This window comes from Gopherus evgoodei, chromosome 5 (assembly GCF_007399415.2).
Source record: "Gopherus evgoodei ecotype Sinaloan lineage chromosome 5, rGopEvg1_v1.p, whole genome shotgun sequence".
Lineage (NCBI taxonomy): Eukaryota > Metazoa > Chordata > Testudines > Testudinidae > Gopherus > Gopherus evgoodei.
In genome coordinates this window covers 113,268,458-113,291,438 of record NC_044326.1, presented here as the reverse complement: position 1 = coordinate 113,291,438, position 22,981 = coordinate 113,268,458, and the positions used below count along the sequence as shown (strand labels likewise).

The 22,981-nt window shown below is 42.4% G+C and overlaps 1 protein-coding gene across 2 annotated transcripts in view; it reads right to left on the bottom strand.

Annotated features, from left to right (window-relative positions):
* SGMS2 (sphingomyelin synthase 2) overlaps window positions 1-3,732 on the bottom strand; it is a 64,022-nt gene extending 60,290 nt beyond the window's left edge. The window contains exon 1 of one of the 2 annotated variants that reach the window (XM_030565508.1): window positions 3,106-3,732. The gene's annotated coding sequence lies outside the window, so the exon portion shown is untranslated. The remainder of the gene's footprint in view (window positions 1-3,105) is intronic. The other variant, XM_030565507.1, reaches the window with a different exon arrangement.
* Between the last annotated feature and the right edge of the window lie 19,249 nt (window positions 3,733-22,981).

Sequence of the window (22,981 nt, the reverse complement as noted above, 5' to 3'; positions counted from 1 at the left end):
CTTTCTATTGTAAGATAACTTTAGTGACAGGGGAAATGGTTTTATGCTTACAGATACCAAAGCTGAGAGTTTAGGTATTGTTTAACCTTTGGAGTCTCAGGTGGCAAATAGCTGATGGTATGGTAGAATATTATCTGTGATATATCAGTGTACATTGCTGAAGCAAACAAACAACTCCTAAAAAACTCATTTGCAAACCTAGGTAGTAAGTGTGTGGCTTAACAGATTGCCTCTAAATATGGTATCTATATAGACAAAAAAGGAAGTGTTACAAATTACAGTATTCTTGGTGTATAATTTGGGTCTCCAGAGAAATATTCTGTTCTGGGACTGATAAGCAAAAACAGTAGACAATCATCTGAACACAGTTTCCTGAAAGACTATTTACTTAATACAGGCACTTTTAAAATCTGAGGTATCTGGCAAAATTCAGAAGAGAAATAAATTTCTGTGAAAGTATATTGATATGTAATTACTGTGCCCAATCAGCAATAATTTTGCACACACAACTCCCCTTGAAGTCAATGGAAAATTTCAGTCAGGAGGGGATTGACTACAGGGTGAATCCTGAAATGGTGCAAAAGTGATTTTATGTAAATTATTGCTTTTTCAGGAGAGCAAACAAAATGACAGGAGATGCTGATGGAGAATACAGTGTGTGTGCATAAATCTAAACTGGCAATGCAGAATGTCATTTCAAGTCTTGTAATGAGAGCCACAGTAGAATTACATTGTTGAATCTAAACATATTGGTTGAAATTCTGTTCTCCGTATTGCTGGTGGAAACGAGGAATAACTCCTTGTAGACAATTGTTATCTGCGCAACCTATACCAGCATTTGACCTTTAATTGCGAGAGCTAGCTTGTTTGTAAGGTTAAAAAAAGAAAAACAAACGTTAAATCAGAAGGAGGTTTTACCGTCTGGAAAGGGACATTTGCAAGTCAACTCCTCAACCAAAGCTCAAAAAAATAGGAATTTATTTAGAAAACCTGTGAAAACTCAAGTTGAGTACAGACTAACTAACATTTTTATTTTGAAATGTTACTGAGCAACACACTCCTGGTTTCCGGTCATACTTTTTCTCTCATATTCATTTTGTGCCATAACTAACTACTGTTCTCTCTGCTCTGTGAGCTCATTTGAAAGATTCACTTTCTTAGTTGGTTACTACATAAAGAGTATCACTATCTACAGACCCATCATGCTCACTAGATGCCCACCAGAGCATGAAAGTCTGGAAGACTTGGTTGTTTCTTCATTCTGCAATTCTCTGGGCCAACAGCATAAAACTTACTGAACACAGTTGGGAAAAGCCCCATCTCCATTTAAATTTTAGAGGGAGTTCCAAATGCCACTGCTTGCTAAGTCTACTTTGTATGGAACATTTTTTAAATGTCCTTGGGAAGAACACAGAAGCATCTCCATATATTTCTTAGGTATCAAGGGTCCCTACTATGAAGTCTTCCCCAACAGCACTAAGGACCCTATACCATGTCCACTGTAAGCACGTCCACTGTAACCAATGGAAAGGAAAGACTGCCATTGACTTTAATGAGCAATGGATCAGGCTCTAGATCAGCTTTTATTTAACTTACATATCTAAACCCTATCCTAATTCTATAAAGGTAAATGAAGTTATTAAAAATTACACAGGTGATATAATTTATTCCTACCAAAAAAATACACTGAAATAATCTCTCAAATAACAGCACCTCTAAACACCATAACTACACTACAGTGCCTAATACCCAGCTCCAATACAGAACTACCACCTACTGTAAATATAAGGTCCAAAGAGGGAGAATGAAAACACATTATACTTTCTATCACTGCAATATATCACTCTTTAAATTTAATCCAAATATGAGGACTATATTTTAATTTAAATGGTAACTGCTGATGCTATGGTAGGCCCCAATCCTGCAATTTTAAACACTTGGTCAACTTTATAGAGTAGTACAGGTCTGCCTCATCTTACGCTGGGGTTACGTTCCGTGGCCAGCGTGTAAAGCGAAAACCGCGTATAGTCAAAATTACATTGAGTATAATGGCGAGCAGAATCGCCCGCACTACAGTATTTTAATTGTTATTTTTCTCTTTTTTTTGCTAACCATGTAAAGCTGAATTCATGCATGTTAAATGCGCGTAAGATGAGACAGACCTGTAGTCCCACTGAGAGATCATTCCAATATTAAAATTTCAGATGTATAAACATCTATTTATAGGGTTACAATCTGACAGGAAACTTTCATTCAAACAAAACTTGACAGGCATTTTTAGAATAGAATTTTCTTTCCAATATCAAAAACAAACTGTTCACTGGTTCTTGAGTCCTGAATATAAAAAGAGTTGACTGGTTTGAAAAGTTTGGGTTGTTTTATTTGATTTTATAAAGCACAAAGCATTAACAACAACAACAACAACAAAATTAAAAAAAAAAAAAAAGACAGTTTTCTTTGCAAAAGAAGTTGAAAAGCAACTAGTCCAGAGTATGATCTAATCACTTGGTTTTTTAAGAAAAAAAACTTATCAATATTCTACATTTCTATCAGTTTCTCCTGTGCTGTAACTACATTTCATAAGGATTTTTAAGTTTTATTTTACTCTGCAAAAAGTGCATTTTAGGTATGCATTCATCCAATGAATATAGAAGGTAACTTCATAAAGATTTATAGCCAGATGTGCTCCCATTGAAGCCAAGGGCAAGAGTCCCATAAGCATCAATAGGAGCAAGAAGCTGACTTTACAAAGCCACTGTGGTCTAGAATGTACAAACATTTTTTTAAAAAGTTAAGAACTTTTAAAAGTCCTTACAAACCGTTGCTCAAATATGCACATAGCATAGCTTCAAAAGGTTCCATTATAACTCTTGGGTAAGGAATGTATATTTTAAGAGATACATAAATCTGTTCCCTACATTAAAGAGGTATTTATAAGAGAAACAAAGCAGCTATAGTATCACTCATACACTTACATTATTTTTCCCCTGTTAAAGAAACACTTTTTTAAAAAAGTAAAAATGATCTGGCAGAAGCAAAGAAGTGAACAGTCTGTGAAAGAAATTAATAAATCATGCTAGAAATGAAAAATACCTATTAGATTACCTTGCCAATGCAGGATTGTTCTCTACAGTTGCATTTTCTAGTACTCTGTCCAGTCTAGTTTTGGACATCTTATGTGAAATACTCAGGCTGTTGTGGTACACGTCAGTAACAAGCCACATTCCATCATTCCCATCCTTACTCTGCAGAATACAAAGTTGTACTGATTTGAGTCATTGTCAACGTACCCACTTAGTTGTATAAGGAAGCACTGGAGCTGAAGGTAGTTCCTCCTCCAAAGGCAGCAGGGAAGTCTCCTTTGCAGCCTCAGGACTCTTTGACATTTGGGCTTTGCAGCTCTTTATGGCCAAAGACACAGACACTCCCACTTCTGGGTGGTAGCTGAAGCAAAGAGCCGCCAGAAAGTTTGCCCACACCTTTATCTTCTACAATTCTCTTCTCTCGCAGCCTCTTGCGCCTGTCCTCTCCTTCCTGGCAACAGAGACTGGCCTTAAGGACAACGGGGAGGACGATACTTCTAGTAAGGTTTCCTTGAAATGACTGCCAGATTTGTATGCACTGTTACCTCAGCAATGCTACAGCTGGAGAAGCTCTCCTGATTGAGGGCGGCTCCAGGCAGAAGGGAGGGCGGGGGAAAACTCAAGGCAGCTTTCTCTACGTGCTGCTGCTGCTGTGTTTACAGTCAGTTTCATGCTCCTTGCTCCCCCCCCGAGCCTGAACCTTGCCTGACATCATTCATTCTCTTACACATTCACACGCGCCCGCCCACTCTATTTCCAAACAGTGACTCACCCGGGTGCTGCTGCTATTCAAAGGCAAGGCTAGAAAAACCGGTAACACCGGTAAAGAACTCCCCCCCCCCCTTCCCACCCGGATACTAAGGTGCAGAGAGAGCTTGGCACTGACCATAAGGAATGAGTTTGCTCAGTGCCTGCCTACTTACTTGCTACAGTTCCTACAAGCACTTAATACAGAGCTGTGAGGCAGGGACAATGTGAATGAGTGAGATTGCATTTGTCTGACTAAAAACGCACAGCAAAACTCTTCTGAACGTGTATAAGCTGCCTTAAAATTAATACCCAAACAAATGAGCCCTCCTTCTCGTGTGAGCTTTTGGCAGACCTACTTGCTTTCTCCCTATGCTGAAGTCTGCTCCCTAAAACCAACACTATATGCCCACCCCCTCTCCTGGTTAAAACACATTTCTTCCAGGAGACAACTAAACCCTGACCCTCAAAGTCATATTCAACTGGCTGACAAAAATACATCTCTCTATATAAAATATCCAAACCACAGAACCATATCAAGATGAGTGTTAAACTTCATTGCCCAGTTACATTGGTCCTGATACTGCAGAGGTGCTTAACTTTATGCATGTAAATAGTTCCACTGACCTCCAAGAGACTGCTCCTGGGTGCAAAGTTAAGCTCATGTCTGTTTGAAAAACTGAAGACACAGACTCTTTACCTGAGGGTAAAATTTCAAAAGTGCTAAAGTGACTAGGGAACCGAAATCCCATTTTCAAAAAGGAGTCCAAGACTCACTTAAAGTCAATGGGACTTAGGCACTTTTTAAAGTTTTACCTGGGTCCATGTTGTGGGTGCAACTGCACCCACAGAAATCAGGCATGGATTAACAATGTGCACTTGTAGCTCAGGTTTGGCCCATGTCTTCTTACTATTTGTGGTCTTATCTACAGTAGCATTTTTCTTAAAATTTCCTGTGATTGCACCAGCAGTGCTAGCAACAGAGGAAATGCTAGTATAAACAGGTTGCTGGTGGCCATCAAAGTTGTACCTACTGCATTTTCTAGAGTCAGAGCTAGTATGGACAGCACCAGATGAGAATGCTTTATGAAAAGGCAACTACTAATGCTCCTCTTCATGCTATCACTGATAGAGATGCACAAGTATTAGTGTAATAATGGGAAATACATCTATACTTCCAACTGTAAAGTGCAAAATGGTCTTTTGGTGCTGTAATAATGATTATTATTTCTACAGCATCCAAAAGCTTGCTAGTTGCTTTATGGGAAAGGAACAATAAAAACAAATGAGATTCCCGCCCTGAAGGACTTAAAGCCTGAAGTCCTGATCCTACTTATGCACAAATGTACAGGACTGGATCTTAGCTGAAGATGCGATATAATGAGAGAGTAACAAACAAAGGGTAGAGGAATGTGCAAGGAAAATAAGGGTTATAGGAGTAAGAGTTTCTTACAGTGAGGTGGGCATAGAAGTACATTTAGCTTAACAAATCTGTCAATTTTTTCTTTTTAAAACTCATTTGTCTCTGATTCCTTTACATATTAAAATGTAACAAGGTGAACAGTTAACAGCAATTCCTCCAAAATTCTTATTTTCAACATTTTTTTTGAAAATGTTACATTTACTTTGGTTACAGGTAATACCTTAGACTATTATAGCTGAAAGAGATCATCTGAGGAAAAAAATGTATATCTACTGTTTTCATTTGTTTATTTTGTCCATAACAGCACTTAGTTTATACCAAATTAGTGCTGAGCCATGTGGGTGGATGCTTGTGTCAGTGTGGAACCCCTGAAATCACTGAGGCTACCGGTGAGCACAAAGATCCATCCATGCAGATCAGCTTGCAGGATCTGGGCCACAGTTGCTTTTCTCTATTTTTTGCAGGACTCTTTCACACAACAAGAAATAAGAAGAAAAATATTTTAAAAATAAGTAAATAACTTGAAAGTCAAAGAAATTGGCAGGGGCACTCAGGGACAGTATAGTACTGAAACAACCATAAATTTATTAATTGAAACTCATTAGCTTTTAAAATGAGACTGTCCCTTTAAAATAACTAATGGAGACTATGGCCTTTTAAGATCTTCAAAGGAGTTTTATCATTTTAAGGAAAAAAATCTGTTCTCCAAAATGTTGCTCTCTCCATCATGTGCAGATTTCCAAGGGCAGATCAGAGTATATCATTTTTCCCTAAGCATTTTTGAGGGTGGGGAGGAGAGAAAAAGAAAGATCAAAGAGAACTTACTGTTCATGTCAGCTGAAGCAAACCCAAGCATCTTTTTCATTACTGTTTTTTCTTCCATGAGATCAGCAGGGATATTATTGGAAACAGTAATACTATAAATGGACAAAGCCAGCTTGTGCATTAAAATTGTAATTATTTCCAAAAAGATGCTAGGCAATTTTTAAAGGAAACACTGCAGCTAGAATGCTGCACATGGCCCATGAGACAGAACTAAAGCTGTATCTGTGATGGAGGGGAGCGGGAGGGGTTGAGACATCAGAATACGGAATAAGCTTATAGGAATTTCTCATTCAAACTGATCTTACAGTTTATAGTCAAGATAAACAGCAGTACAAACTATGACCTAATCCTGCAATAAGATACAGGCAGGCAGACTTCAGCAGATATGTGGAAGTGAATGGGGCTCTGCAAGGGCACAGGGGGCCACCTTTTCAGAGAATATTTCAGGATGCAGGCCTAATGGGTAGATCCTGCAAACATGCATGAATGTACTTAACTTTACCTATTTGTGCAATCCCATTGAAGTTTTACAACCATCGGCCTCCCAAACTCCACACATGCTACACTCCTGCTGTGCAGCTGCACCAGTGGGAGATTTAAAGACAAGGTTTTTTTCTAGCATAAACCCACATTTAGAGCAGAGCTCCTCTTTCATCTGACAATCTCTAGGTCCTTAAAAACCAAGACCCTGATTCCGCAATGTGCCCACACATCCACTTGCAAAACTGGAGCCTAGTTCTCACAACAGCCCTATGTACAGTAGGTACACATTATTTGTTATTCCCAATTTAGAGATGGGTAAACAGAGTCAAAGGGAAGTTAATTTTCTCTGGTCATGAAGCAAAGAGTTAAGAATGAAACTGAAGTGCACTAGCCCATATTTATATAGAAAACCAGCACATTAGTTGATTCCAGCTCAAGTTGGTATGTGTGAAATGCCCATTTTCTACAAACTTAAGTAAATGGTAAAGTTTTAGAATCAGATAATATAATGAACAAGAATGCCATTTATTCAACACAATTTGAGCTCCATGTTCCTAACTGTTATCTCTTCCATAGAACTAGGCTCTTATAGCTTTTTCACACTCTGGATATCTCAAAACATTTTACAAAAAAGCCAGCCTAACTGATTCACCAGTAAATGAAATTTCAGGGCATGGCTACACTTGCAGATGTAGAGCACCAGGAGTTAAACCAGCCCTTGGAGACCGCAGCAGTGAAAGCGCTGCCGTGTGTTCACACTGTCAACTGCAAGTGCAGTGGCATAGCCACATTTGCGGCACTTGCAGAGGCACTGGGCGCAGTGCATTATGGGCAGCTACCCCACAGAACATCTCTTCCCATTCTGGCGCTGTGGCTTGTGGGAAGGGGGATGGAAGGTGCGGGGCATTCTGGGTCCTGTCCAGAGGTGAAAGTAAGCCAATACGCCATGCCGGACTGGATCGGCTTCCGCGGCAGTGATTTAAAGGACCCAGGGCTCCAGCTGCTGCAGGGAGCCCACCGGAGCTTCGGCAGCCAGGCACGGGCTGTGATTTAAAGGGCCTGGAGTTCTGCGGCGGCTGGAGCCACAGGGCCTTTAAACCTTGAAAGGCTCTGCCTTTTCCAGTTGAGGCCACGCCACTGCTCAGGACTCCGGCATACCGGTAAGTCCTTTAAGTTACTTTCACCCCTGGTCCTGTCCCAATGCCCCGTGATGCATCGCTTCACATCTCAGCAATCCATCTGCTTCTGTCCACATTTGGCACCATCTTTGAACAATTTTTGTACCACGCGCTCTGTCTTCCCTTTCAGTCTGCAGGAATGGATCCTGAGCTTGTGAGAAATATGCTGATGGGTCTTGCCAGCATATCACGAATTGCAGTTGAGTTACTCCTTAAGCTACAAGGTGACAGTGAGGAGTCCGGAGATGATGTCGATTCACATAACACATATGACATGAGATTGCTTGTGGCATTCATGGACATGCTCACCACAGTGCAATGCTGGTTTTGGGCTTGGGAAACAAGCACTGAGTGGTAGGATCACATCATCATGCAAGTCTGGGATGACGAGCAGTGGCTGCAGAACTTTCAGATGAGGAAAGCCACTTTCATGGGACTGTGTGCTGAGCTCACCTCCACAAGGACACAAGATTGAGAGCTATCCTGCCAGTGGAGAAGCACGTGGTGATTGCAGTCTGGAAGCTGGCAACTCCAGACAGCTACCAATTAGTTGCTAACCAGTGTAGTGTGGGAAAGTTGACCGTTGGAATCAGGGCCAGTGCAAACCATTAGGAGACTTAGGCAGTCGCCTAGGGTGCTAGCATTTGGGGGGCGGCATTTTGGGTCCTTTGGCGGAGACTGCAGTGGCCGGATCTTTGGCCACCCTGGTCGTTGTCAGCATTTAGGCGGAGGGACCTGAGGCAGGGGGGCATGGGGAGGGCCGCCTGCAGCAAGTAAGGGGAGGCGCAGCATGCAGGGGAACCGCTCCCCGCCCTAGCTCACCTCTGCTCCGCCTCCTCCCCTGAGCATGCCACCCCACTCTGCTTCTCTCCTTCCCAGGCTTGCGGCACCAAACAGTTGATTGGTACTGCAAGCCTGGGATGTGGGAGAAATGGAGCAGCAACAGCATGCTTGGGGAGGAGGTGGAACAGAGGTGAGCTGGGGCAGGGAGCTGCCACGGGGGGGGCACCTTAGGGTGGAGGGGAGGGGCAGAGAGCTGCCACAGGGCTTGGGGGGAGGAGGGCGCAAGATGGAAGTTTCGCCTAAGGTACGAAACATCCTTGCACCCGCCCTGGTCAGAATTGTGTTGATGCAAATTTGCAGGGCCATTAATCACATCCTGCTCAGAAGAACTGTGACTCTGGGCAACGTGCGTGAAACTGTAGCTGGCTTTGCACAAATGAGTTTCCCTAACTTCGGAGGGGCGATAGATGGGACACATATTCCAGTTCTGGCACCAGACCATCTAGCTTCCGAGTACATAAATTGGAAGGGGTATTTTTCGATGGTTCTCCAGGCGCTTGTGGATCACCGTGGGCGTTTCATGGACATTAACGCAGACTGGTCTGGAAAGGTGCATGATGCACCCATTTTTCGAAACACAGGCCAGTTCAGGAAGCTGCAAGCTGGGACTTTCTTCCCAGACCAGAAGATCACCGTAAGGGAAGTCGAAATGCCCATTATTATCCTTGGAGACCCCCGCTTATCCTTTAATGCCGTGGCACATGAAACCCTACACAGGGAGCCTTGACAGCAGCAAGGAGCGGTTCAACAACAGGCTGAGTCGGTGCAGAATGACTGCTGAGTGTGCTTTTGGCCGTTTAAAGGGCTGCTGGCGCTGTCTGTATGGGAAGCTGGACCTGGCCGATGACAACATCCCTACAGTTGTATCCGTGTGTTGTACCCTCCATAACATTTGTGAAGGGAAGGGTGAAAGCTTCACTCAGGCATGGACCATGGAGGTTCAACACCTGGAGGCTGAATTTGAACAGTCAGAGATCAGGGGTATTAATGGGGCCCAGCACGGGGCTCTAAGGATTAGGGATGCCTTGAGGAAGCAATTTGATGCTGAAAGCCATCAGTAATGTTTGGTGCCCTGCTCGGGAGTGAAGTGCAGAGGTTCCAGTGCTAGTAGGCATCTGTGTTTGCTACGTATGATGCACTGACTTGCAGTGCCTGTTGCTTTCCTGGGTTACAGTATCTTTTACTTAATGCAATAAAGAATGTTTTCAAAGAAAAAAATCATTTATTGAAAAGAAACACAGAAACAGAAAGGGCATGACACATCTGTTCTGTGTGGGAGGAGGGAAGGGGATGGGATGGGGAACAGGACAATCACAGATTTGCATATGTCCTGTTATCATATTCAGCCTTCCTGTCTGCAGTGTCTTGCAATGAGTGCTGCACTTCAGGCTGGCTAAAGTGCATGGTGATGGGAGTTGAGTGAAGTGGGTAAGAATCGTAGTTTGCAGGGCTGGGTGGTGAAGCAACAGATGTGGGAGGCAGCTGGTGGTGATATGAAACCAGATGTTTGGGGGAAGTGTGTTGGCAGTGACATGGGGGCACAAGGGAAAGAGTTTTGGGACAAAGGCTGTGGGGCGGGGAGGGGACGCGGATCTGCTCCCTCTGCAGTGCTATGAGCACCTGGATTGAGTCCACCTGGCACCCCATAACTCTTAGGAACCGGAGCGGCTTTGGTGCTGGCGATCTGCATTCTGCTGGCAGAGCCTCCTTTTAGTCTCCTGCCACTCCTATACTTTTTGATTTTTCAGTAAGGGACTCCTGCATGCAGCAGGTTGTCTTTGGTTCTTAACGGACGCTTCCTGATTCTTTGCAGTCTTTCAGACATTGATAACAAGGACGGCTGGGATCTCAAGGTTGCGTCTGTAAAGCCAAAATGCAACACAAACAGAGGCAGCATTGTTCACACTAGACAAAGCAATGATTCGGCCATACTTAAAGACAAGTACAGTACACACAATAGAAGAAAGTTCCTGTCCCAAAGCGAGCGCACATAATCCACAGGAGCCCCAAAATAGTTCATCCTGGAAGATATCTCGCTGCTAAGGGTGACCTGGGAAGCAAGGGATGATCTTCTACTACAATGCGGCTTCTGCCCTGGCCCTTATGCCGCTTGCCCGTGTGCAGCAATGGCCCCTCCGCCCTTCACGGCACAGTGGTGTGGACATATTAGCCTTACTGGGGCAAGGAGCACAATAGCTCTGCCAAGAAACCTGCGCAAGTGGATTGCCCAGCTTCTGCATGAGACTTTTGAAGAGATCACTGAGGCCGATTACCATGATGTGAGAGAGCTCACCAATGCCCTATTCTGCATGTAGGCATGCACGCAGCCCTAACACTCCTTGCCCCAAGAGCCCGCATCAAACAACTACCTTCCCAAAATAAAAGCTACTTACCAGGCAACTCCTCTGGTTTTTGTTCTTCCCCAAGCACTGTCTGCTGCGACTGGCTACCTTCCTCCTGGCTTGAAAACAGCTCTTGGCTGCATGCATCTAGGGATGCTGGGCCATCCTCTGGCTCTGGGCTCCCCTGCTCCTCAGCACCCTCGCTCTCGCTTTATTCCTTCTGCCTTGTTTAACTCTGGGCTGCTACAGACTCTGAAGTGTCCTGGGTGCTCTTCGGAGTGGAGGTGGGATCACCCCCAAGTATTGCGTCCAGCTCTTTGTAGAAATGGCAGGTCGCGGGAGCAGCACCGGAGCGGCGGTTTGCCTCCCACGCTTTGTAGTACACATTCTGCAGCTCTTTCACTTTAACCCTGCACTGCACTGCATCCTGGTCTTGGCCCCTTTCCATCATGGCCCTTGATATTTGCCCGTAGGTATCATAATTCCTACGGCTGAAGCGCAGCTGGGACTGGATAGCTTCTTCCCCCCAAACACTGATGAGGTCCAGCACCTCGCCATTGCTCCATACTGGGGATCACCTGGCGCATGGAGGTATGGTCACCTGGAAAGATGCGCTGAGAGCACTCCACACCTTGCTGAGCAAACAGGAAGGGGAATTTCAAAATTCTCAGAGAATTTAAAGGGTGGGTCTGACAATTGGTCACCTGAGAGCAGGGCAGTAGAGTTCAAAGTGATGACCAGAGTGGCTAGAACAGGCATCGTGGGACACTTCTGGAGGCCGATCAGAAAGCATTAATAGACCAGGGCATCTGCACTGGCACGGCAGCGCTTCAGCCAGGGTGCAGCAAACTTTATGCTTCTTATGGAGGTGGATTACTAGGGGCGCTCCAGCTGCAGAATCCTGGCACTCTATGTGCCTTGCCGGTGTGGACACCTCAGGAGTTAGGGCACCCGGGGCTGATTTAATGCACTCTAACTTGCACGTGTAGCCAAGGCCTCATCCTCTAAAAAGGACTAGAATACCCTAATGAATACCGCATTTAGGAAAAGGTACTCAGGTACTCCCTATCAGTCTATAAACTATAGCTGTGATTTGCACTGTGCAAACATTACACTGCTACACTGATTGGAAAAATTGTAAGAAACACAGATGCTTATCTGCTAAAGTAATCAATACAGGTCCTTGCTTGTCTAAACTGTTTTGACGGCAAGCCTGACTGCATTTCCAGAAGATTAGGACCCAAACAAACATTCACTAAATCATTGTTACTGCATGGCAACATATTAAGAGAATGGCTAGGATGGGCAGTGGAAAAAGGAAGTATGGAAAGAATAAAGATGAACTATTTGTTCAGGAGAGTTCATTCAAGTAAAGTATATAGTTATGAAGTTTTTTTTTTAAAACCTAACTTCACTTCTAAGGCCACATCCAGACTAGATATTAAAATCGATTTTAGATACGCAACTTCAGCTACGGGAATAACGTAGCTGAAGTGGAATTTCTAAAATCGAGGTACTCACCCGTCTGGACGGCGCTGCATCGATGTCCGCGGGTCTCCGTGTCGATTCCGGAACTCCGTTCGGGTTGATGGAGTTCCGGAATCGATGTAAGCGCGCTTGGGGATCGATACATCGCGTCCAGACTAGACGCGATGTATCGATCCCCGAGCAATCGATTTTAACCCGCCGATGCCACGGGTTAGTCTGGACGAGAGCTCAGACTGATAGACACAAGGAGTCTAAATCTCAGAAATGATGAACATCCAGCTATTCCATCTGATGTCACGGAGAGTCATAAACTGACAATTAACGGTTAATGCCTCTTTTACCTGTAAAGGGTTAAGACATTCACATAGCCTAGCTGACACCTGACCAGTGGAACCAATGGAGGGACAAAATGTTTCACCCAGGAAGGAGGGAAGAGTCCTTTGTTCAGTCAGTTCAATCAGCCTATCAGGGTAGTGAGTATTAGAGAAGGAATAAATTAGTTTATGTTTATTTTCTTTTGTGACTTGTCTTTTTGCATTAGAGGGATAATCAAATTGGGTTTACTTTTGTGCAACTAAGGTTTTTGCCCAGGGGAACATCCTCTGTATTTTGAATCTGTTGTCTGTGAGAGTAGCTTGCATGCTAATCTCTCAGAGGTATTTCTTTAATTAAAAGTCTTCTTTTTGAGAATCTGATTGATTTTTCCTTGTTTTAAGATCCAAGGGGTTTGGATCAGTATTCACCAGGAAATTGGTGGAGAACTCTCTCAAGGCTACCCAGGGAGGGGTTATAGTACTTGGGAGGGAGATATTTTGGGGGGAAGGGGACAGAGTTCCCAAATGACTCACAAACGGTTGTTTTAAATGATTTGGGTGGTCGCAGCATACTGATCTAAGCTGGTAATTAAGCTTAGGGGCTCTCATGCAGGTCCCCGCATCTGTACCGTAAAGGTCAGAGTGGGGGTGAAACCTATGACAGAGATGGTTAGCACTTCTAAAATCTAGGCCAAAACTAATTGCCCTAAAGCCATAGATTGAATTAATGAGTTCACTCAGAATCTGAACCCAGGTTCCTAACAATTTGCACATGTAAACACTTTTGCTCTGAATTTGACAGTGTTTCTACAGAGCTGTCAAAACTTCAACTAGTAGTGATGACCCACAGCACAATTACCAATATGTAACTATTCTTGCCAGAGTCAATTTTCCTAAAAAGCCAAGGGTCTGGGTACCTCTAGTTCCCCACTTGTAACTGCATGTACTCATACTAGTGAATGTTAGGATTTTTCTTTTTAGAAAGTTGAGAGGAAAAAAAGCCCACCCTACCAGAATAAACCAAAAGCCCTCCCCCCACTGTTTATTTCACAAGCTCTCTCTCGAGGGGAGGAATACACACTCCCATTCTATCCCCCAACACTAATCTCACCTCTTTGCCTACACTGAGCACAAACTCCTCAACTGGTCCTCAGAACTGGCTACCTCATCTTCAGCCCACAACAGGGGGTGGAGCTGGCAGATAGCTTCTTGCAGGTTTACTATGAGGAAGGAAGCCAGCCACGGGGGAGGAGGAGGAGGTGGGAGAGGCACTGGATGTGCTAAGAATGCAGAAGCCCAAATTCTTCTAATGCAATCAATGGAAGTTAGGAACCTAAATATATCCGAGGCTCTGGGCCACAACTGCTTGTCACACAGCACATACTCCATTCACAGTATTCCTTATGTAAGCTTTTAACCTTTTAGCTACCACATCCTCTCTACTAAAAGTAGTAGTTACCCCCCACAGTAGACGAGAAGCTGCTAATTGTTTTTCTGGAAGTAGAGTAGAAGCAGAGTATGGAGGATAACTGTTAACACTGTCCCAGGCCATTGGTAATAACACCAGTTCACTTAGAAAAGTAGTGAAAACTGTCCTGGCCAAACTGGGACTGCTGGAAGTAAAGTGTGTGGTTAACATGAAAATTTCTTCATTTGCTTTAATAACAGAGGGGTTTTTTTTCATTCTTATCTGATACTTAGCAGATCTGTTGTCATTCTTCCCTTGTTATAATCATAGTGTTGTACAGTATATATTTGTCCATTGGATGTTCTTCAGAGATTGGGATATTAATCACTTTCATTACCAAAAGTGTCTTAATGGGATATCCGGATTCTCCCAATGCCCTTAAAGTCTAAAGAGATACATGTTGAATTATGGAGGATATTTCTTTTGGATAATTACTGGTAAAAGTTGCTGAAGTTTCACTAAACCTGTGTTGCTCAACACAACCCATGAATAATTGTGAAAAAATGGCCTGATGTAGACAGCTATGAAAGATAATATATATATATATATACACACACACACACACACACAGAGAGTTCTCAAAAACAAACATCATATTTTCTTCTTCAAATTTCGATTAGATAAGTAACAGACAACAGAAGACAACAGAAACTATAACCCACTTCAGATGGCTTTTGTATTCTCCGTCTGAAAACTCCTCCTCCCCACTTTTTATATTATACCTTTATTTGCTTAAAAATAAAAATGTTTTTCCCAAACCGCCCTTTATACTAGGAGCAACACAAACTTTTCTGAAGCTTGTCTTATTTAATTCCTACAAATATACTCTTTTTGGTCTGTTACGTGTAGCCAGATTTATAAGAATTCTTGACTCCAGCTTTGTAGCTCTTTCTAGGTACGGCAACATGTCTTGAAAAAAATGCTTTGGCTCCACATGAGGGACCACAAGATTTTGTGGTGCTGTTAAATCTCAGCTGTGACATTTTGAAAGGAAAACAAATCCTAAAGACATGGGCCCTTGCACAAAGGTTTTGGAATAGGAAATGAAGGGGCAATACAGGATCAATTCTAGCTTATCCTCTGCAGAAGTTTAAAGATAGATATCCCCACAGGAAACAGTTTAAAGAAAAAGGTCCAGGGGAAATTTTTACCCTCTTTGAGAAAAATAAAAAACATATTTTTGGAAAGAACTAGTAAATCAAAAGGATGATGTCAGGCAGCAGAAAGCAGACCATGAAGATGATTCCCCGGCACTCACAATCATCTTGTAGGACTGACATGAAATACACCAGAAACAAGAGAAGACTACTGAGCTGTGAACAAACCTGACAACAGCTGGACTAATTAGCTCACCTTCTCCTACTGTTATCCACCCCTTCCCACTCTTTTCTTGTCCCAATGCTCCAAGACAGTTCCCACCCAAACCGAATTCACCCCCAATTCCTTCTGAAGCCAGACCTCCCATCTGTGCTTGCTTCACTTGTGAGGCTGTTAATTTTCTGCAGCTGACCCAACTGCACTGCAATGGTGCTAATAATCTCTCAAAGGTTTTAAAAATGCTATTTTCAGTATGATTGACACCAACTACCCCACACAAAAAGGTTAAATAGTTTTTTTCTCAAGCCAAAAGAAAACTTTCTCTACAAATTGAAGGCAAGTAAACAAGGTTTGCAGACACTGGATACTGATTTTCTCTTTCTAGATACACACTTTGTGTATAATAGGGTAAACTTTTTCTCTGCCAACTTGTCAGGGAAGAAATTCATGCTGAGGGGAGGGAGATGGAAAAAGGAAGGAATAAAGAAGGGGGTTGGAAAGTGAATCAGAATTCTAAGGTCTATAGGATTTATTCTTTTTCATTCATTTAAATTGCAGAAAGGGAGGTTTAGGTTGGACATTACGAGAAACTTCCCAACTGTCAGGGTGGTTAAGCACTGGAATAAATTGCTTAAGTAGGTGGTGGAATCTCCATTGTTGGAGATTTTTAAGAACAGGTTAGATAAACACTTGCCAGGAATGGTCTAGATAATTAGTCCTGCCCTTGAGATCCCTTCCAATTCTATGATTCTATGTTTATAGAAATATAATTTTCTTTCCGATTTTTCTACTTTTTAAGAACTATTAATGTGTTTCAATTTTTTTTTAGAGATAATTATTTTTGAACCTGAACAGCTGATGCAATTGCATCACGGACAGATGGCCTATTTAAAAAAATAAACAAAAACAGGTAACTGCTGGTGTCACCTGAATGTAAATTTAATGCAAGATGTACTGTAAGAATTGCCACACCAGGATACCAGTCCATCTAATCTGTTGTCCTGGTTCTAATACTAGTTCCTACTAGATGCTTTAAAAGAAATGCAATGTCATTAATTGTCAATATTAGCAAGGGAAAGGATAGAAAGAGAGGGAGGGAGACATTTTCCTGCTGTTAGCTGTTGATCTGCTTATCATCCTGAAGCATGGATTTTTGTTTTCATTCTAACTGTAGATTCTTTTTTCCATGTAAGTATCTACTACACTTTCAAGTGTGCTAAAGAACAGTTGCTTATGTTACAGTAACTCTGGTTCTTCAAGAAGTTCTGTCCACGTGGATCCAACGCCTGGTGCATGAGTGCCCAAGATTAGATTTTTTTGACCAAAAGTGTCTGTTGGGGCTGTGTGTGTAACCTGCACCTCCTCGTACTCCCAACCCAAAGGCAACACAAAATCCTGAAGTAGAGAGGAAGGAGGGAAGGTCATGAGATATATGTGGACAAATCATCTCTCAGTATTTGTTCACATGGATCCCCCTAGTTGTCTTGCTAAGGAGGTGGGTGCCAGGAGTCCTGTTTGAATAGACTGAAAGATCACCCTACCAAATGGATTTAGTAGCCGCAACCAGTGAGTAATGCTGAATAAAACTATGCACTGAGTTCCAAGTTGCCCTGTAAATGTCTGATATAGGGATGTTCCTCAAGTACATCAAGGAGATCTGATACTCATTTCAAGAGTTTCTGGGTCAAAATAGCCGGCTCTCCAGTCCTGTCCCCAAATATTACAGACAGCGTAGGTGACTTGTGGAGAGACTTTAATCTGTGTCGATAGTGGAAGAGTGCCCTTGAGACATCAGTCATGTAACATTTTGCTTCTCCAGGAGTCGAATGAGGTTTGGGGGAAAACATTAGAAAATGTATGAATTAATTCAAATGATCTGGTAAGGCCTGAGAATCACCTTGTCTTTGTGGAATATAGTGTCAGAGGTCCAATGCCTGTATCCCATTCACCCTTCAAGCAAAAATGCTGCCTTGATGAGAGGTGAAATAAGAAGGATAATGCCAAAGGCTCAGGGGCTCCATTAGTGCCAGGAATATAATAAAAAGTTCCTTAGTTGGGGGAAAAGTGTGAATCAGACCTTTCAAGAACTTAGACTCAACAGGATGTCAGAATATAATATGATTTTGAATTGGAAAGTGTCAGGAACATATTGTGGCTAAATGATCTCTAGCCAAGCTGATTGAAAGTTCTGAATGTTTCCAGGATAATAAATAGTTATGGCCCTTCATTTTCAGTTTTTAATGATTTTCCATTAAAATTTTGAAAGTTTGGAATTTTGGAAGTGCTGGAACTTCCTGGACCTGGCTCCCCCTTGTGCTGGAGGGACCCCCAGTAACACCACCGTTGTATCCAGCTACCTTCTCCAGAAGGAGAGATGGTGACTCTGTAACCTGGACTGCCAAGGAATCTGAATACAAGGATTTATTTTTAAGGTTATTTTTTAAAAAATGAGAAGTGATATTTACTGTATTTACCTAGAAAACTGCAAAGTTAATTTTTTTTGCATTGATTTTTCATGTTTTTTAATTTTTGCAATAAACACTGATAAATTCCCAGGAAATTTTAAACAAAATAAAAACTGAAAACAAAGGGCTTTATAATTAGTCAAGAATAATAGGAATTATTTTTGTTATTTGTATTATAGTGTCTGGACACCACAGTCATGGATCAGGTCACCTTTGTGCTAGGCACTGTACTAACAGAGAACAAAAAGATAGTCCTCTGTCTCTAAGCACTGAAGGTCAAGCTGAGCCGCCTGGTCCAATAATTTTTTCCATGTGGATCTATATGTTAGTCTTAAAGAAGCTTTCTGTTTTGAATCAGAACATTTTGTATCTCAGTGGAGCAGCTCTGGGCTACAGGGCTTAACCAACCATGGATGACAGCATCCATGCTGTCAGGTCTAGAGAGGAGGATTTAGGCTTTGGTCTGATTCTGTGAAATAATGTCTGAGAGATCTGGAAGAATGATGGGCAACTGTGTTGAAAGATGCATCCCAGTTCTGAATCCCAGGACTGATGTGACCACATGGATGCTCTCAATATTAGTATGGTTTTGTCCTTTCTTTTCCGAGGACTCTGGGGATTAGAGAGAAGGCATATTTCAGGTCTTTGTTCCAGTGATCAGGAATGCATCCCATAGGAAGCCTGGGCTTATGCCTCCTTGGGAGCAAAACACAACACTTGATCAACATTGGCGGCAAAGAGATCTGTGGTGAATAGACTCCATTTGAAGAAGACTTGGTTGATGCAAAAGTCTTTGACAGTTAAGTCATGACTGATGTTAAGCGTAAAGCATGAGCAACTCCATTTTGTAAGTTCCCCTATTTTGTATCCATCATTAACTAAAAGCGAGCACATCACATACATGGCTCCCAAGGGCAGCATTAAAGAAAGATAAAGTCAGGAACAGGAAAGAGGACAGGAACACAGCTGTAGTAACATAATTAAGGAAAAATTCTGGTATGCAAGGTAACAGCTGGACATGCACTAGCCAGCACGAGGACAGTGATTAACTGTAATAGGCTAAAGATAAGAAAATGGCTTGTTTATTGGTTAAGGCTTCCGATTCACAAGGGTAGCATGCACTCCTAAAAGGTATGTAACTTCTATGTAATCTGTAGCCTGGGTCTCTCCCTGACTAGCACGGGAACACCACGTTCAAACGTTGTTTGAACCTTGCGCAATAAAACTTTGTTATTTGGACACTCTGTAAATCTTTGGTTTTTGTGCCTCAGCCTAGAAACGAATGGTAGCGTGGCCTACAGGTATAATTAGCAACACTGATAAAACACTGAGCTGGTCTGCAAGGTTGTTCTGAGTACCTGGTAAGCGTGGAGCTATAAGACAAACTGGTAGTGAATGCACCAGTCTCCTAGATGAATCCACTTGACAGAGAGGGGGTGATCTTGCTCCACCTTGTCTGTAGATAGTCTTATCTGTGAGAACTTGAATGGTGGTCCCTTGGAGGAGAAGCAGGAAAGCTCCACACTCTAAACACGTCCCTGAGTTCTAGCACATTTATGTGTAGATAAAAGTTTGTTGGAGACCACCAGCCCAGTATGTGAAGATTGCCTTGCAGTACAGGTCAGGCTTTGAAGGAGGAATTGTGGCAAAAGTATGATGGCTCGTCAGTCTCCTCTTTTACAGTACTGGGGAAGGTGATCAGTGCTGCATTTTGATCTTGGAAAGCTGCTCCTTTCTGCCATGATCAGCAGGAACAACTGACTGACCCATAGAGGCTTCTACTGATATCCACTGTCTCTATGTGAGGTCTGTGGGATTTTGGTATTTGTGGAGACCTATGTACTGGGGCACTGCTGAGATGAGGTTTGTGCACAGCTGAACCTCTTTTCAACTCACAATTCAAAAGTGCCCTTCACTGATTGCATCAGCAGAAATAATTTCAGGTGAACATCTGGGTCTGTGTGGAGAAAAACCTACAGTACTTAAAGCATGGAGACTTTGCCTCAGCCATGAATTCAGTGCCTCAGTATCAAGGATCATCCAGTTTTCTAAATATTACTTAATTCTTTTTGCCAGTGGTCTAAATCAAATAGTGTTAAGTACTAAACTAACTCTAACACTAATCCTAACTCTAATAAAGAAGAGCTACAGGGTAGTAGACTGATGTTGGTATGTTCTGTCTTGCTGCCATGTGCAGTAAGAAGGATCTGAGAGGTGTCTGGGCCTGCTCTGCCCTTTATGCCCTCAGGCAGTGTAGCCGCAGCCCCTGTGGACAATGCTGGCTAAAAGAATCTGATGTTGGGTGCAAAAGGTACACGCGTTCCCTGGCTTAATTTAACAGTCTATGAAGAAGTGTTATGGTTTTTAAATCTATTTTAAAATTTGATGCCTTCTGATTTCAAGTTCCCTCCTCTTTTTGCATTAAAGTGTCATCATTCTGGTGGGATTTTGGAACAAGAACAGAAGCACCTCCTATAATACACGTGTTTAGTAGGAAGTTAATTGGGCCACCAATACTTCATAATGAACAGAAAGATGAGAAGAGAGAGTAAATAGGATTCATACTACAGGCCTTTGTGTTTAAGGATCTTTGCAGGATAGTAGAAACCACAACATGAGCCAAGTCACTTATTCCTAACAGAATCCATGCACAACTTTATAAAGGACCTTAAGCGGTTTATAATATAACTGATGATAAAGAAGTTCTCAGAAAGCTCTTCCTTACTTTGTTTGCCGGTTGACATATCAGGTAAGAGTCACATAATGTAGGTTCAAACTATGGCCAATAATGAACACTTGAGCACCAGAGAAAATAGCAACAGACATGGACTAGATCTTATGTTTAAATACTGTAAATTTAGTCAGAGTCTTTCCCCATAGCTATAACTTCAATTGCCCAGTTAAAGGCATATGGTCTTAGTTTTAGTACTTACACAAAAGGGAAAGATCTTGCATCCCCTATGCACCAAAAACCTGATCTCAAAACCATACATCTTTGCATTTGACTAACCCTCTATTTATTGAAATATAAAGGGATACTCTTTAAATTTATGCAGTTTATCCTCAATCAATTACAACAGCCTCGGGGATGATAATCTAATTTACTTTCCTTCTGAGGGCCCAGGACAGAGAGGAGAAAACAGATCACAGCATGCTCTAGCCATGCCTGTACCCTGGCCTGCGCTCACTCTCTCCAGCCCTGTACCTCTGATATACCCTGTATAGGGGGTGGAGGTGAGCTGACAGCTCTATGCTAGTGTATTTCCTGGGGAAGGGGCCTTAGTGAAACCAAGTATCAGTCCCTGTAACTGTATTAATGAATGTGATTCCCCTTCCATCACAATGCTTTTCACATTACTATCTCTTTAAGTGGACTGGGAAGATGAAGGGGTGCAAAATAGAGGCATGCTAATTTTGATTGTGATGACTGTCCAAAGCAGTTTAAAGGAAAACTCCACCGTGTTCACTGGGTTCGGCCTCCATTATTGGAAGAAGGCCGGATGCCAGTTTGGTTACATTCATTCTACTTACCTAATTTTCCCCACAAATTTTGTGTTCTTTTTTGCTACCTCTCCTGTCCTGTCCTACAGTTAAATAGCTGCCATGTTTCACCCCCAAGAGAAGAATCAATTTACCACTCACTATGGCACTATCTCTATGGTCTGCGTGATGAATTACTTATATTTGTAAAGCACTTTGGGAGCTATTTGAATTAAAAGGTGCTACAGTAAATGTAAACTCATATTATTCAAATAATTTTTTCAGCATGTACCAATTAATGACGGGCACTTGATTTTCCTCCATTTCTTCTTGCTGAGTTAATAAATCACATGAAAAGGAGAACGCTTTGATTTGCCATCTGAGCAAGTTCATGACGTTCTACAATATGTGAACAGGGTCACTGGCAAAAGAGCACAAATTCTGCCACTCTGAGATGATGTACAATATTTCACTTATGGATTTAATCCTTTACAGCAAAACAAATACAGCATGTGTTTCAAGGTTATGAGCTGGTCTTGGGTTGGGTTGTAACTATCCTCCCTTTCTGTATCAGTGGGTGTTTCCAAAACTGTCTAGAAGGAGATCCTGAAACAATTTTCTGTTGTAATATGGGGTCACAGCATGGAAAGGGTTGAGAATTGGTGCTCTAGACTTTCTGTGGCAAAATAGAGATCTTTATGTTGTAGGAGTCATAACATGGTTGTTCTAGACTAATTTTAGCTACTTAATGAAAATTAAGTATTTTCCTATGTAGATTCATTTTATAAATATTTTATTCTTACATCAGTTTTTTACTGTGTAGCCAATTATAGTGCTAACTTCTCCTGGAATCTGATCTCTTCTGTGGTAGTCATGGATCATCACACTCTGGGGTTAGGGTCTTGAGGCACATGCACTTATGTGAGTCTGTCATCTCCTGTCTGCATTTGCTGTAAATTTCCTTGATTGTAATGATCATCTTCTGCTACTCCTGAGTCAGCACTCTTCCCTTCAGCCACCATTCTTTTCTTTTTCCATTATCCCCTCTGCAGTCAAGGTTTATGCAGACCATTTTCTGCTTATCACACAAGTCTCAAATTCTTACTCATGATGGAAGGAGTTTGGGCTTTTTGGGATGGGAAAATTTTAACCAATTAAGCCAATATTTTTTTTTTAAATACTGTATACATTTTACAGCATTTCACTTTATCTATGTATCTTGGTGCATAGAGAATGGATTCTTCTGATCTCTTTTATTGGTTATTATCATAGGTGCCGACTCCGTGGGTGCTCCAAGGCTGGAGCATCCACAGGAAAAAATTAGTGGGTGCTTAGCACCCACCAGCAGCCAGGTCCTCCCCCTGCCCCAGTGCCTCCCTCCCACCAGCAGCCCCGCTGATCAACTCCTTCTTCTCCCTCCCAGTGCCTCCTGCCTGCCGCCATCAGCTGTTCCATGGTGTGCAGGAAGCGCTGGGGGGAGGGGAAGGAGAAGGGAGGGGGCGCACTTGGGGGAGGGGGCGGAACT